Genomic DNA, 13839 nt, shown 5'->3' with positions numbered 1-13839 from the left:
TATTCCAGTTCTCTTTGTGTTTAAGTCGTTCACTGGAATTACACATTGTGGCCTGTCTTCTTTTTTGACAAGCATGAGGTCCGGGTCTGGGTTCTTTGGTTTCCAAATGAATATCTCATAGCGCATGGGGGTCCACCCTCTCCCCCCTCCTAAGACGGGACGGTAGCTCCCAGGACGCTCCCTTGACAGAGGCCCCTCTTCCTCAGTCCTGCTGTGTCATCCATTTGCCTGTCCTGTGCTGAGACCGTTGTGTTTTGAATGACAAGAGTTTGAAAATGATTTCAGCCTCTTCCTGATGGTCTTGTTCTCATTTCAGAATGATCTGAATTTCCTTGTGCCTTTGCTCCTTGATATGCATTTTTAATATGTTTGTTGATTTTAGGAAGAGAGGAAAGGGGGAGAAGAGAAACATGGATGTGAGACAGAAACATCGATCAGTTACCTCCCGTACATGCCCCGACTGGCTTGGAACCTGCAGCCTAGGCATGTGCCCTGACTGGGAATCAAACTGCCAACCTTCTGGTGTATAGGATGACACCCGACCAAGTGAGCCACACCAGCAAGGGCCTTGATAGTAAGCATTTTTAAAAATTAATACTAGCCCTGACTGTGTGGCTCATTTGGTCAGGCGTCGTCCTGCAAAGCAAAAGGGCACTGGTTCAATTCCCAATTGGGGTACATGCCTGGGTTGTGGGTTCCATCCCTGAATGGGGCATGCACAAGAGGCAGCAACTGATCAATATTTTTCTCTCACATTGATCTTTTTCTCCCTCCCTTCCCCTCTTTCTAAAAATAAATAAAAGTTTAAAAATTAATACTTTTTAAGCAGTTGTAGGTTTACAGAAAACTTAAGCAGAAAGTACGAAGAATTTTCATACCCCTGCTGTGGCTGCTGTGGTTCAGTGGATTGAGCTCCAGCCTGTGAACCAACAGGTCTCAGGTTCTATTCCCAGTCAGGGCACATGCCTGGGTTGCTGGCCAGGTCTCTAGTAGGGGGTGCATGAGAGGCAACTACATATTGGTGTTTCTGTCCCTCTCTCCTTCCCTTCCTTTCTCTCTAAGAATAAAGAAATAAAATGTTAAAAAAAGAGTTTCCTTATATCCCTGCCCCCCCCCCAGTCAATCTGGCAATAGCACGCATGGTACGTGTGCTATACTCTTTTTTAAAATCCTCACTCCAGGATATGTTTTCATTGATTTTTAGAGAGAGAGGGAAAGAGAGAGAGAGAGAAACGTTGATGTGAGAGAGAAGCATCGACTGGTTGCCCCCCGTAGGCACTCTGACCGGGGATGGAACCCACAACCTTTTTTCGTGTATAGGATGGTGGTCTGACCAGCTGAGCCACTGGACCAGGGCATGTGTTACGCTTGATGAGTCAATATTGATACATTACTGATACATTATAGATGGATAGATACATAATTTACATTACAGTTGCTCTTGGGTTGTAGCTTCTACGTGTTTGGACTAATGTATAACAACACATGTCCACCTTCACAGCGTCCTATGGAACGGGTGTTCTAACGCCCTGAAAACCCACTGTGCTGCACCCTGCCGTCCCTCCCGCCCCTCACTCCTGGCAGCTGTGGGTCTTTTCACCATCTCCGTGGTTTTGCCTCTCCCAAATGTCATGTAGTTGAAATGATACCGTGCGTATCCTTTTCAGATTGGCTTCTTTCACTTAGAAAGATGCATTTAAAACTCCTCAGTATCTTTCATGGCTTAAGAGGTCATTTATTTTTACTGCTGAATAATATTCCATTACGTGCATGTACCACTGTTTGTATATCTACTCACTTATTGTTGAAATGAATTTGGAAAACAGCTTCTCAACTTCCTTGGGGGGAAAAAAAAGCTGATGTCTTTTTGTGGCAGGATTGACTTGGGAGAGAACTGGTACCTTTTGTCTCAGGTGTCCTGTTTCCTCCGGCATGTCCAGGGCCTGTGGGGTAAAATAATAGTAATGTCCATCAGTTGAGCCGTGGCCCTGGGCGGGGAGGCAGTGCTCTTCATGACAGCCCCAGGGCCTCTCTCTTGAACCTCTGGCCTGGGCTGGGCTTGCTGCCCGACATTAAAAGGCTGCAGCACACAGAATTTCTCCCATGGAACCGAGAGCCAGCGTCAATCTTTCCGTCTGGCTGGTGAATGTCATGTGTTATCTTGAAAATGTTCTGGCCCTGGCTGCTGTGGCTCAGTGGACTGAGCGCCAGCCTGCAGACTGAATGGTCGCTGGTTCAATTCCCAGTCACAGCACATGCCTGGGTTGCGGGCCAGGTCCCCAGTTGGGGAGCATGTGAGAGGCAGCCCATCGATGTTTCTAAAATAAATAAATAGGCCCTGGCTGGCGTAGCTCAGTGGATTGAGCTCGGGCTGCGAACCAAAGTGTCGCAGGTTCAATTCCCAGTCAGGGTACATGCCTGGGTTGCAGGCCATGGCCCCCAGCAACTGCACATTGATGTTTCTCTCTCTCTCTTTCTCCCTCCCTTCCCTCTCTAAAAATAAATAAATAAAATCTTAAAAATAAATAAATAAATAAAGTCTTTAAAAAAAAGAAAAAGTATTCTGGAAGAAGTGCTGCTATGGAGAACCTTCCCATTTAGAGCTGGGGGCCTGTCTAAGCCAAGGTCAGAGCTTGTCTTCCAGACCTTAGCATCCCCAGAATAACCACGTCCCACTCAGGCCCGAGCATCTCCTAGGGACATGCAGCCAGACATCGTGCCAGCCCGTCTGGCATCTCCTTTGTCTCCTTTGAGGTGCCTGCAGCCACATGGGAGTGGTGCCCAGCTACTGGTGTTCTGGACAGGGACAGTGTGAGGGCACGGGGGGGTCTGCTCTCTGCACTGTTCCTGAATGCAGTCCCAGCTAGGCCGTCCACAGAAAGGCAGGGGCCTGAGAAAAATGAGAAGGTTTCAGGTAGGGTGGAGTCCCTCCGGGAGCACTGCTCCAGCCCAACACCCTCTCCCTCCCTACGTAAGTCTTAGTTCCTGCTCGCGGGACTCCAGCAGTTAACGCCACGGAACCACTGGGAATGGTTGTTATCTCCCACCCGCTCTCTGCTGGCTCGTCCTGAGCAGTGACTCTGGCCTGTGTCACAGAAGGGATAAGCCTGTTGCACTTCACTGGGGTGCGCGGGGCCTGGATTTTCCAGAGACGACTTCTGGCTTTCTGCGGTTTCCTGGGAGAAGAAAGAATTTCTCAACTCTGGACATGGGTATTTTGACAGCTGACATTTTATCAAGCAATTTGATTTTTCTGGACTGTCAAAGCTGTTTCTAACCTTGATTCATTTTTCTCATTGGATGTTTCCCTTTTCTCCTATTTTTTTTTTAAGTCGGAACCAAACAAACATGCGATGCAGTGTGCAAACCGCACTGTGTGTGGCTCGGTGAGTTCTCCCACAGGGGTGCACACGTGTGACCAGCACCCAGGTGGGGACGGAGGCCATTCCAGGGCCCCGGGGGGCTGTCCCTGCTTCTTCACACGCAGACCCCTGCCCAGGTAAACCCTACTCTGCAGCTCTCTCTGTAGATTAGATTCCTCTGTTCCTGGACTTAGCATCTGGAATGTTCTATTTTGAATGTGGCTTCTGCTCAGCGTATAACCTGACAGATCTGGTTGTACTGTTCCGTGTAGCATGTGAGCCCTCTTTTTCATTGCTGTGCAGCATTCCACAGTGGATGGCAACACACGGTTTACTGGCTGGCTGATCGGCATGCGGGTTGTCTCCAGGCTTTGGCTGTTTTGAATAAAGCTGCTAGGGCCACCCTGGCACGAGGCTTCGGTGGGCATTGCATTCGTTTCCCTTGGGGATATCTAGGTGTGGGATTGCTGGGTGGTAGACCAGTCAGCAGTTCGTCCTAAGGAGAAACTGCCAGTGTTACTTAACAATTCTTTTCTTAAATCTATTTATTTAGATTTTATTTATTTATTTTTAGAGAGAGGGGAAGGGAAAGAGAAAGAGAGAGAGAAACATCAGTGTGTGGTTGCCTCTGGCACACCCCCAACTGGGGACCTGGCCTGCAACTCAGCCATGTGCCCTGACTGGGAACCGAACCGGTGACCTTTCAGTTCACAGGCTAGCAATCAATCCACTGAGCCAGGGGTGCCCCTGTTTTTTAAAGTGACTGTCTCGTGTGACATGCCCCTCCCTCTCCCTGTCCCACCCCCAACCCCATGCAGGAAAGTTCCGGCAGCTGCACGTCCCTAAGCATGCCCCATGCGACTTCTGTGTCTTCTCTTTCTTTCCCTTTGGGTTTTCACCATTCTGTCGAGTAGGTAGTGGCCTCTGATTGTGGTTTTGTCTTTCTCTGATGAACAATGATATCAAGCATCTTTGCATGTGTTTATTGGCTATTGTTATTATCGTCTTTTGCAAAGGTCATAATTGTATTTGTTCAAGTCTTTTGTCCACCTGACTAGTTTCCTGTGGCTGCTGTGGACAAATGACCCGACACTTGTTGGCTTAGAGCAATGTGCAGCCATTCCCTTCCAGCTCTGGATGCCAGAACCCTGCAGTCAGCACCGCTGGGCTGAGACCAGGGTGCTGGCAGAGTTGGCCTCCCTCCGAAGGCTTCGGGCAGATCTTGACTCACCTCTTCCAGCTCTGGTGGTGGCTCTGCCTCTGTCTCCGCATGGCCTTCTCCTCCGGGTGTTTGTGTCTTCTCTTTGTTCTCTTGTGAGACCACCTGTCACCGGTTGTAGGGCCCGCCTGAATAATGCCGGATGAGCTCATCTAAATTGATGACATCAGCAAAGACTCTTTTGCCAAATTAGACAACATGCACCTTCCAGGGACTTGGGTGTTGACATCTCTTTCCCAGCGCCAACTCCCCACCTACTGCAGTGATCGGTTCTCCCCCTGCCTGGCTCTAGTGAGGACGCTTCAGGCCACACTCAGCACCCCCTTGGCTACTCTGGGGTCATCTCCCTATCTCAGGACCCTTAACTTCATCCCCTCTGTAGAGTCCACCTGCATTGGAAGTAAGCTTCAATGATTTGGGGATTGCGATGTGGACATATTTTGGGACAATTATTTAATGTACCACATCCCCTTCTTTTACGCTGTTCAGTCTTTCTCGCAGTGTACCACCACTTTGTTTGAGATGAGAATACTTTCTTTTTCTTTTCTTAAGATTTTATCTATTTTTTAGTCTTGGCTGGTATGGCTCAGTGGATTGAGTGCTGGCCTTTGAAACCAAAGAGTCACTGGTTCGATTCCCAGTCAGGGCACATGCCTGGGTTGCAGGCCAGGTCCCCAGTAGGGGGTGTGCAAGAGGCAACCACACATTGATGTTTCTCTCCCTGTCTTTCTCCTTCTCTTCCCCTCTCTCTAAAAATAAATAAACAAAATCTCTTTTAGAAAATATTTTATTGCCCTGGCTGGCGTAGCTCAGTGGATTGAGCGTGGGCTGGGAACCAAAGTGTCCCAGGTTCGATTCCCAGCCAGGGTACATGCCTGGGTTGCAGGCCATAACCCCCAGCAACCACACATTGATGTTTCTCTCTCTCTCTCTATCTCCCTCCCTTCCCACTCTAAAAATAAATAAATAAAAATCTTTAAAAAATAAAAAAATTTAAAAAAAAGAAAAGATTGTATTTATTTTTTAGACAGAGGGGAAGGGAGGGAAAGAAAAATCCATTGGTTTCCTATCACATACCCCTAACCAGGACCTGGCCTACAGTCCAGGCATGTGTTCTGACCAGGAGTTGACCTTTAGATTCCCTCAGCCCACTGAGCCACACCAGCCAGGGCAAGATGAGAATACTTTCTGGCAAGCTGTCTCCGGAGCCTTGGGGCGAGAAGACTGGCATGGAGGGTGCGGTCTGTGCTTCCCTGATGATCCCTGGTGGGCTTGGCATATTTTCAGCTGTTTATTGGACATTTGAGTTCCTCCTGTACTTGGCCTTAATGCTAATTTGTGGTTTCTTCTGTCCTACAAAACCTTTTCTGTCTGAGTAACCAGGTTTCCCCATCTTTTCTTTTATGGCTTTTATTCTTCCTCCCTTGTTTGGGAAGAGCTTCTTCACCCCAAGTTATGAGCACCCCCACCCTGAGTACAGGATGATCGTGACCCCCATTTTGCAGAGGAGGAAATGAATTTCTTCCACTCTATGTTTCTTGGATTCCAGGCACTGTGTGAATGATTTTCTTTTAAAGATTTTATTTATTTTTACAGAGCAGAAGAGAAGGAGAAAGAGAGGGAGAGAAACATCAATGTGTGGTTGCCTCTTGCGCACCCCCTACGGGGGGCCTGGCTGGCAACCCAGGCATATGCCCTGACTGGGCATGGAATCCACGAGCACCTGGTTTGCAGGCTGGCATCCAGTCCACTGAGCCACACCAGCCAGGACTCTGTGAATGATTTTATATAAGTTATATACTTTTTATAATTTTATTTTAATTATTGTTCAAGTACAACTTTCTGTGTTTTACTCCCATCTCAGCCCTCCCCACCTCCCTCCCATTTCCACCCACCCCTAGTTTCTGTCCACGTGTCCTTTATACTTGTTCCTGTTATATAAGTTATATCTTTAAACCCTTGAATCTACTTGTGTTGGGGGTCCCCCAAACCACCCTCAGTCTCAGTGATTTGGTAGAAGGACTCACAAGACTTAGAAAAGCTGATACGCCCATGGTTATAGTTTATTACAGTGAAAGGGCACAGATTAAAATCAACGAAGGGAAAAGGCGTGTGGTATGAAGTCCCGGGAGGAGGGAGCTGAAGGCACTGAGCAGATAGGTGGGAGACAGCGAAGTCGGGACAGGAGGCAATTCCATTCCGGCCATTTCTTTGTTTCCCAGTCATTGTTTTCCACATATTTCAAGGCATAGCAGGCTCACTGTGGAAAACTCAGCAAACACTGGAAAACATAAAATGCAGTGAAAAAATCACCAATAATCCCAGCCCAGAGATGATCACTGTTACCTTTTAGCTGTGTTTCCTGTCCTAAATGTGTGTGTAGAGAAAAAGTTATGCACTGCATATGTGTTGGTAGGTATATACATATGTACAAGGCAGGAATCATCCAATAAAGTGTTCTGCATCCGCCTTTTAAGGGGTCTCGGCAGAGGGGGGAACCCCTGGTCTGGTGAGGATCCATTCCCTCATGAGCCGCTCTCCAGAGGAGCTTCAGCCTAAGCAGCCGTTTGGGAAGGGCCGGCGTTCTAGGAGAGGGGCAGCCTGTGCCGAGACACGGCTCCCCGCAGAGGTGGGAGCGGCAGGGACAGAGCAGGTGCCAAAGGGATGAGCCACGAGGGCAGATTTGGCAGGACCTTAAGGAGCCAGGCTAACGAGCCCCCTCAGAGCTCTGGGGAGCTGTGGGAGGTTTTTATGTTTGTTTGCTTTGTTAGTTGCATTTACTGAGGAGAGTTCAGTGCCAGTATGGGCAGGTGTGGGCAGGGAGGAGGGATTTAGGGAGGGGCACTGGGGCCCCAGGGACTGGACAGGGCAGGGCTGATTCCAGCCTCAGATCTCAAAAGGAACGGGTCGCAGATGTGCGAGTGTAAACACTGCGGCCCAGCCAAGTAGGGGGCAGGGGAGCCAAACCCCACCTCTACCTTCTCCTGTCCCTTCCTCTCTCTGGTGGGTAGTGGGCTCACGGCCCACCAGAAAGCCGAGTGGGCAGTGTCCTTCCCAGAGCTCAGCCTCCAGGAGCACAGAAGGCAGAAAGGCGGCCAGGAGTGGAGAGTGGGTTTGAGGGCAGAGGGAAGTGTCACAGCCCCGGCGTTCCCCAACTTTCCAAGGAGCATGAGAGCAGAACCCCTGAACACCAACCAGCCACCGAGCGATCATGTCCTCAGCAGAACCTCGCCCATCACCTTGGTGCTGAGTGTTTAAGCCCAGCCTCTGCCTAGTCACCTCTGGCGGTGTCTCTAAAGTCTTGGGCTCAGAGAGTCACCCCCATGGCATCCGGTTGGTTTCAAGGGGTCTGCCACCGATGCCTCTGTCAATTTTCCTCCGTGCTTCTGTGGGCTGCCTGGCTGCCCTGCAAGGTGGAATACTGCGTGTGACCATGGGTTAGCACGCCACCCCTGGATCTCCTCCTACACCGCGGGCCGGTGGAGCAAACTCTCTCTTGAGGTTCACTTTTGGACCTTGGAGATGCTGCTTCTCTGAAAGGACATTGCGCTTGTTCTCTTCTGTTGCTGTAACACTTATTTAACATTTAATCAATCAATAAGAAGCGACAATAAGACCCACATTACTAGCCTGTTAATAGCACAAATTATTTTTCATCAAAGTAAAAAGAGGGAGAGAAGAAAGGGTCTCCGTGGCTCCCAAGCACTGGAGGACCAGAAGAGGGAGCTGCCGGTGGGGCCAGCACCTACCTAGGGCCCCCTGGATGTACGTCTTGCAGTCGTCAGCTTCCTCCTTTTTGCTGTCCATGGGGATGACGAAGAATACTTTTGGGTCGAAGGCTTGGCAGCACCTCTGTGTGGGGCGATGGAAGGGGTAGAATTTTCTGCAGCAGCTCCACTGAGGGTCCTTGGGGTCCAGAGCCACGGTGCCACAGAGTCGCCACCTCTCCTCTGTCACAACCAGCACCTTGCCTGGGGGCCAGATGGCTGAGCGTCAAGCCAGGCAGGTCCTGAGTGGAGCCCCCCCCCCCCCCCCCCCCCGCCCACCATCCTCCTGCATCTCATCTTTCCTCCATTTGTCTCTCACCCAGTGCCTGTGTCTGAGGCCCGGTTCACCTCAGTGCCAGGGCAGCCCCGCCCTTCTTCTCTGGCCGCCTCCTCTCCCACCAGCCTTCTTCCCAGCCCATGGGTGGGATCTGCACTGAGTCCTCAGACCCTCCGTGGCTCCTGACCTGACCCTGTGAGCAGGGCTACCCACCACTCACCTCAGGTGCCCCCAGGTCACAGACAAAGTGCATGTGGCTTAGGGCCCTACACAGTGATGCCCAGCCTCACTCAGGTTACTGAATGACAGTGGGCAGTGAGATGGCCCTGTCCACCTGTGAGACTGGCCAAAATGATCAAGTGGGTGCTGGGCCTGGGAACTGGGGGGAGAGCAGACCGAGCGGGGCAGGCACAAGGTTGGCATTTCCCGGCAGGCCGAGCCCGTCCTCTGTGGGGGCAAGCCTGAGACACTGGTCCCTTTCCCCCCATTCTTGCCCCGCCCCGTGTCAGGAGCTGGGTCATTTTCTCTCAGCTCATCCCCATATTCCTTCCACCCCCCACCCCTCACTACACTTACGTGGTCCTTGGGCTCCTGCCTGGGCTGAAACTAGTGTCCCTCCTGCTAGGAGTTTGCTCAGAAAAGTAGGAGCCAGAGGAACTCCTCAGCCAGGTCAGGATTCAAACCCCACCCTTCCCTCCATCAGCCATATGGCCTCAGGCAATGAACTTCACCCTTCCCTGAGCCACACTTTTTCCATCCCTAAAAGGGTCTCTTCTGCTTCGTGGGGGTGTTGTACAGACTGAGGGCGACTGTCAGCTGGCGGGTGCTAGTGGAGTTCAAAGAAGGGAGACTTGATAGGAAAGCTTCACCAGCCGGGCCTGTAGTGGAACAGGGCCCTTGGCTTTGGCTCGTAACTCAGCCAATCACCGCCCTTCTCCCTTAGTCCCAGCAGATGACCCATTTCTGCTCCCTCCCGAGAAGTGCTCTCTTCTCCCCAGCACCCACACGCAGCACAAAGGGATGGCTTGGGGGATGCTCACGGCCCTCCCCCACAGAGCCCCCAGGGTGGGAGGTGAGTCAGAATTCCTCACTGAGGTCGGCATTTCAGCTGAGCAGGAGCACGGAGGTGGAAGCTGCGCCCCTCACTGCTGCTCCACCACCACCGAGAGGGGCCAGGCTTCCCTGCCCCCCACGCCCATGCTTACCTTCAGAGGGATGGTGACTTCCCAGCACCAATGGCAGGAGCAGGAGAAAGAGAACTGTAGGGGAGAGAGGCATGAGGGTTGCCGTTCCAGCCAGAGGAGGCAGCTGGCAGGAGACCCCGCACCTTGGCTGATGGGAGGTCCATACCTGAGAACATGAGGAGCCTGGACTCCCCGCAGGTACTGGCCCTGAGTCCTGGCCTGCATCTGGTTATCCCTGGTTGGTGCATGTTACTGAGGCCACAGCACTTGTGTAGGATGGTTTTGGTATTCTGGGTAATACTAGTGAGGTGCCTCAGGTTGGACACTGAGCATCAGAAACACCTGGCAGAAGTTTAGACTTTACAACTATGGGAGGGGAGAGGCTCTGGAGATTGAATCCAATCATCTCTCTGGCTAGTGATTTCATTGCTTTTGGCTACGTGTGAAACCGAGGCACTCCCTGGGTGGGAGGCACACGGCCCGTTGAATTGTCAGGGAAAAACAGGACTTGCCCTCTTAACATTGCTTTACATTACTTGTTGGAGAAATTTATTCGAATCAAATATTTGAAATAACAGGGCTGCAAATGAGGGGAAAGGCAAAGATTTAAAAAGTAGGGAGAGGGGATAGGAAATGATAAAAAATAAGTGCCTGTTTTAGTCCTGCTGGTGTGGCTCAGCAGATTGAGTGCCAGCCTGCAAACCAAAAGGCTGCTGGTTCAATTCCCAGTCAGGGCACATGCCTGGGTTGTGGGCCAGGTCCCCAGGAGGGGGCATGCAAGAGGCAACCACACATTGATGTTTCTCTCTCTTTCTCCCTCCCTTCCCCTCTTTCTAAAAATAAATAAATAAAAATATGTTTTTTTAAATAAGTGCCTGTTGTAATAGGAGCCATTTAGAGGCGTGCCCTCCCCGGCTCAGAAGACTCCGCAGGCACCCTTCCTTTAGCAGCTCTCAGAGCGAGCGCAGAGCAGATAGACTACGAACTACATTCTGACTTCGCCCCACAGTCTACGCGGGATATTTGCCTTGGGTGGGAAATGAGAAAACTAATGAATAAAAAGCAAGTTTATTAATGGGTTGTGGGAGCAAGGGGGGTCATGATTTTCTGTTTAAAGCAGTTTTTTTATCAGAGGCATAGTCCAGGAAGCCACCGCCACAGTCAAGGAGCAGTTTCCCTCCCTCTCCAGTTTCTTTTGTCCCTGTGCAATCCACTTGTACTGCCCTCAGGGAGCTGCCCCTGTGCTTTCCGTCACTGCGTCACTGCGCTCCCTCCTAGGCTTCACCCTCTGTATCTGTGATAATTAAACTGTAATAACCTTCCAGTAATGTTACAATTGCAAACCTGGCCACTAATCAGATTGGGGATGAGGATCCAAGATAATGCTTAGGTTCCGCAAATATCGCGTGATCACATTAATGTGTTTTTACTTTCCACTTAAAGAATGAAACTTTTATTTCTGTAAGGTTTGTAATAAAAACTAGCAGTTTGCTGACACCCCTCTGGCAGGCAGAGGAGATGCCATGATCACCAAGGTAGTTTTCCCCGCGGCGAGGCTCACCCACTGCAGAGCGGGTCTGCTGCCCCCTGCGATTTCCCGAAACGCGGTAGACTTGCATAATTTGTGGTAGTGGGGGACTGCATTTGCGCTCTCCCCCTCCCCACCTAGAAAAACCTAGCGGTTCCCATCCTGTACCCTTTTTAAAATAGATTTTATGTATTCATTTTTAGAGGGGACAGGAGAGAGGTAAAGAAACATCGGTGTGTGGTTGCCTCTCGTGCGCCCCCTACTGGGGGCCTGGCTCACAACCCAGGGATCAAACCCGGGACTCTTTGGTCCACAGTCCGTCACTCAGTCCACTGAGCCACACCAGCAGGGCCCATCCTGTGCCCTCTCTCCTGTCACAGCCTCTTTCAGTCCTTCTTCTCTGTGTCTAAGTGGGCGCTTATTCTGTCTCATCCCAAGTTTTTTCTAAAGCAGCTTTCTTGAAGTATCAGTGATCACAGTGTAACGTAAGTCTAGAAAGAGTATAATTTGATATAGTTTGGTTTTGACATATGTGTCAAACCACCACCACCCTGAAGACAGTGGACATGTCTCATGTCCCTAGTTTCCTTGAGCTTGTGCAGCCCCACTCCACTCTCCCCAAGCAACTGCAGACAGGGCGCGGATGACGCTGGGTCATTCCCACACACTTGTTTACCCCTTGGCCTCCCGCAGTGAGTGGGAGCACAGTTCTGGCTAAGTGGGTGCCTGGCAGTTGGCACAGTCACGGGACGATGATGACAATCGCCGATTCCCCTGGTTGCCACAAGTGAAACTGCCCTGGAGGAGGCTGGAAAGGGGGCCAGGCAACTTTGACTCACAGGGTTACGAAAGCTCCTCACTGAAAGGCAGAACAGCTAAACCAAAGTGAGCAAGTCCTGAAGAACAGTTCAACACATGCCCAGGAGGAACAGGGAAGAGGACAAAAGTAGCCCCTGCAACCCCACTGTGCCCTCACTCTGACAGCAGCTGCAAGTTCAGGGTGCCCCAAAACAGTCTCCAGTTTCAATGATTTCATAGGACTCACAGGACTCATTGTTACAGTGCTTTTTTTACTTTAATTTTTTAAAGATTTTTATTTATTTTTGGAGAAAGGAGAAGGGAGGGAGAAAGACAGAGAAACATCAATGTGTGATTGCCTCTCACGTACCCCCAAACTAGGGACCTGACCCACAACCCAGGCATGTGCTCTGACTGGGAATCGAACCCGTGATTCTTTGGTTTACAGGCTGGCACTCAATCCACTGAGGCACACCAGCCAGGGCTAGATTTTATTTATTTATTTTTAGAGAGAGGGTAAGGGAGAAGAAAAGAGATGAAAAGAAACATCAATATGAGAGAAACATTGATCAGTTGCCTCTTGCAAGTACCTGACTGGGGACCCAACCTGCAATGCAGGTGTGTGCCTTGACAGGGAATTGAACCGGTGACCTTTCACTTTGCAGAAGGACACCCAACCAACCGAGCCACACTGGTCAGGGCTCCCTGTTACAGTTCATTACAGAGAGAGGATGTAGTTTCAAACCAGCCGAGGGAAGAGGAGCACGGGGCAGAATCCAGGAGAATTCCCAGTGCAAGTGAGCTCCCCTCCAACCAGTGGAATGGTGGGCGGCGCTAACTTCTCCCAGCAGCACCATGTGACCGGGACATGGAACACTGCCAACCAGGAAGCTCACCCAAGCCACCTTCTCCAGGCTTTTCAGTGGGGGTGGGTCACACAGACAAGGTTTGGGAACCACGTGGCCAACCTTAGTTTCTAGCCCCTCCAGAGGTGGAGCAGATACCATGTGGTCACCACAAATCACACTACTAGTGTCCATTTTCTGGCACAGAGGCCCCAAGTAAACGGACACTCTTCAGACAGGACATTCCTAGGATTTAAAGACTTCCTCTCAGGACCCAAGGGCCAAGGCCAGGCCCCTGTTTATAGGGTAAGGCTAACCCTTTACTGCACAGGCAAGAAAAATTCCCAGAACTAAGGAGAGAAACAAGGTTCAGAGAAAAGTATGAAATGATGGAAACAAGAGAAACTCCTTCCCAAACCTGCCCTGGTGCAATGTCAGTGCCACAGGGGGACCAAAGGCCCTGCCCAGGACTCATGATGCCACCAGGCCTCCCAACTTCTGAGTTTTTAAAAAAGATTTTATTTATTTTTAGAGAGCAGGCAAAGGGAGGGAAAAAAAGGAGAGACACATCAGTGTGTGGTTGCCTCTCATGCGCCCCCTGCTGGGGACCCAGCCTGCAACCCAGGCATGTGCCCTGACTGGGAATTGAACAAGTGACCCTTTGGTTCCCAGGCCCATGCTCAATCCACTGAGCCACACCAGCCAGAGCTTCTGAGAAGTTTTGAGCCTATATTTCTGGGCCTAGAAATGATAATTTATTCTAGTGTGAAAGTGGACAAAGAATAGTAAAACACTTATTAATAACCTCAAAAAGATATCTGAAGTCCTGGTTGGTGTAGATCAGTGGATTGAATGCTGG

The 13839-nt window shown here is 50.5% G+C and overlaps 1 protein-coding gene, 1 long non-coding RNA gene and 1 other non-coding gene across 3 annotated transcripts in view; 2 read left to right on the top strand and 1 right to left on the bottom strand.

Annotated features, from left to right (window-relative positions):
* OPA3 (outer mitochondrial membrane lipid metabolism regulator OPA3) overlaps positions 1-13839 on the top strand; it is a 64065-nt gene that overhangs the window by 47233 nt on the left and 2993 nt on the right. The gene's annotated exons all lie outside the window — the stretch shown is intronic.
* LOC118497714 lies at positions 6723-9997 on the bottom strand. The gene is made up of 4 exons (XR_004900235.1): positions 9976-9997; positions 9831-9884; positions 7861-8552; positions 6723-6862 (listed from the first exon to the last, which is right to left on the bottom strand). It is a non-coding gene; the product is annotated as an uncharacterized LOC118497714 (long non-coding RNA).
* Positions 11304-11468, top strand: LOC114511794. Its single transcript, XR_003685759.1, has one exon. It is a non-coding gene; the product is annotated as a U1 spliceosomal RNA (small nuclear RNA).

Source organism: Phyllostomus discolor, chromosome 12 (genome assembly GCF_004126475.2).
Source record: "Phyllostomus discolor isolate MPI-MPIP mPhyDis1 chromosome 12, mPhyDis1.pri.v3, whole genome shotgun sequence".
NCBI lineage: Eukaryota > Metazoa > Chordata > Mammalia > Chiroptera > Phyllostomidae > Phyllostomus > Phyllostomus discolor.
Note: the sequence above shows the minus strand (reverse complement) of the source record. Positions and strands in the feature narration are given on the sequence as shown.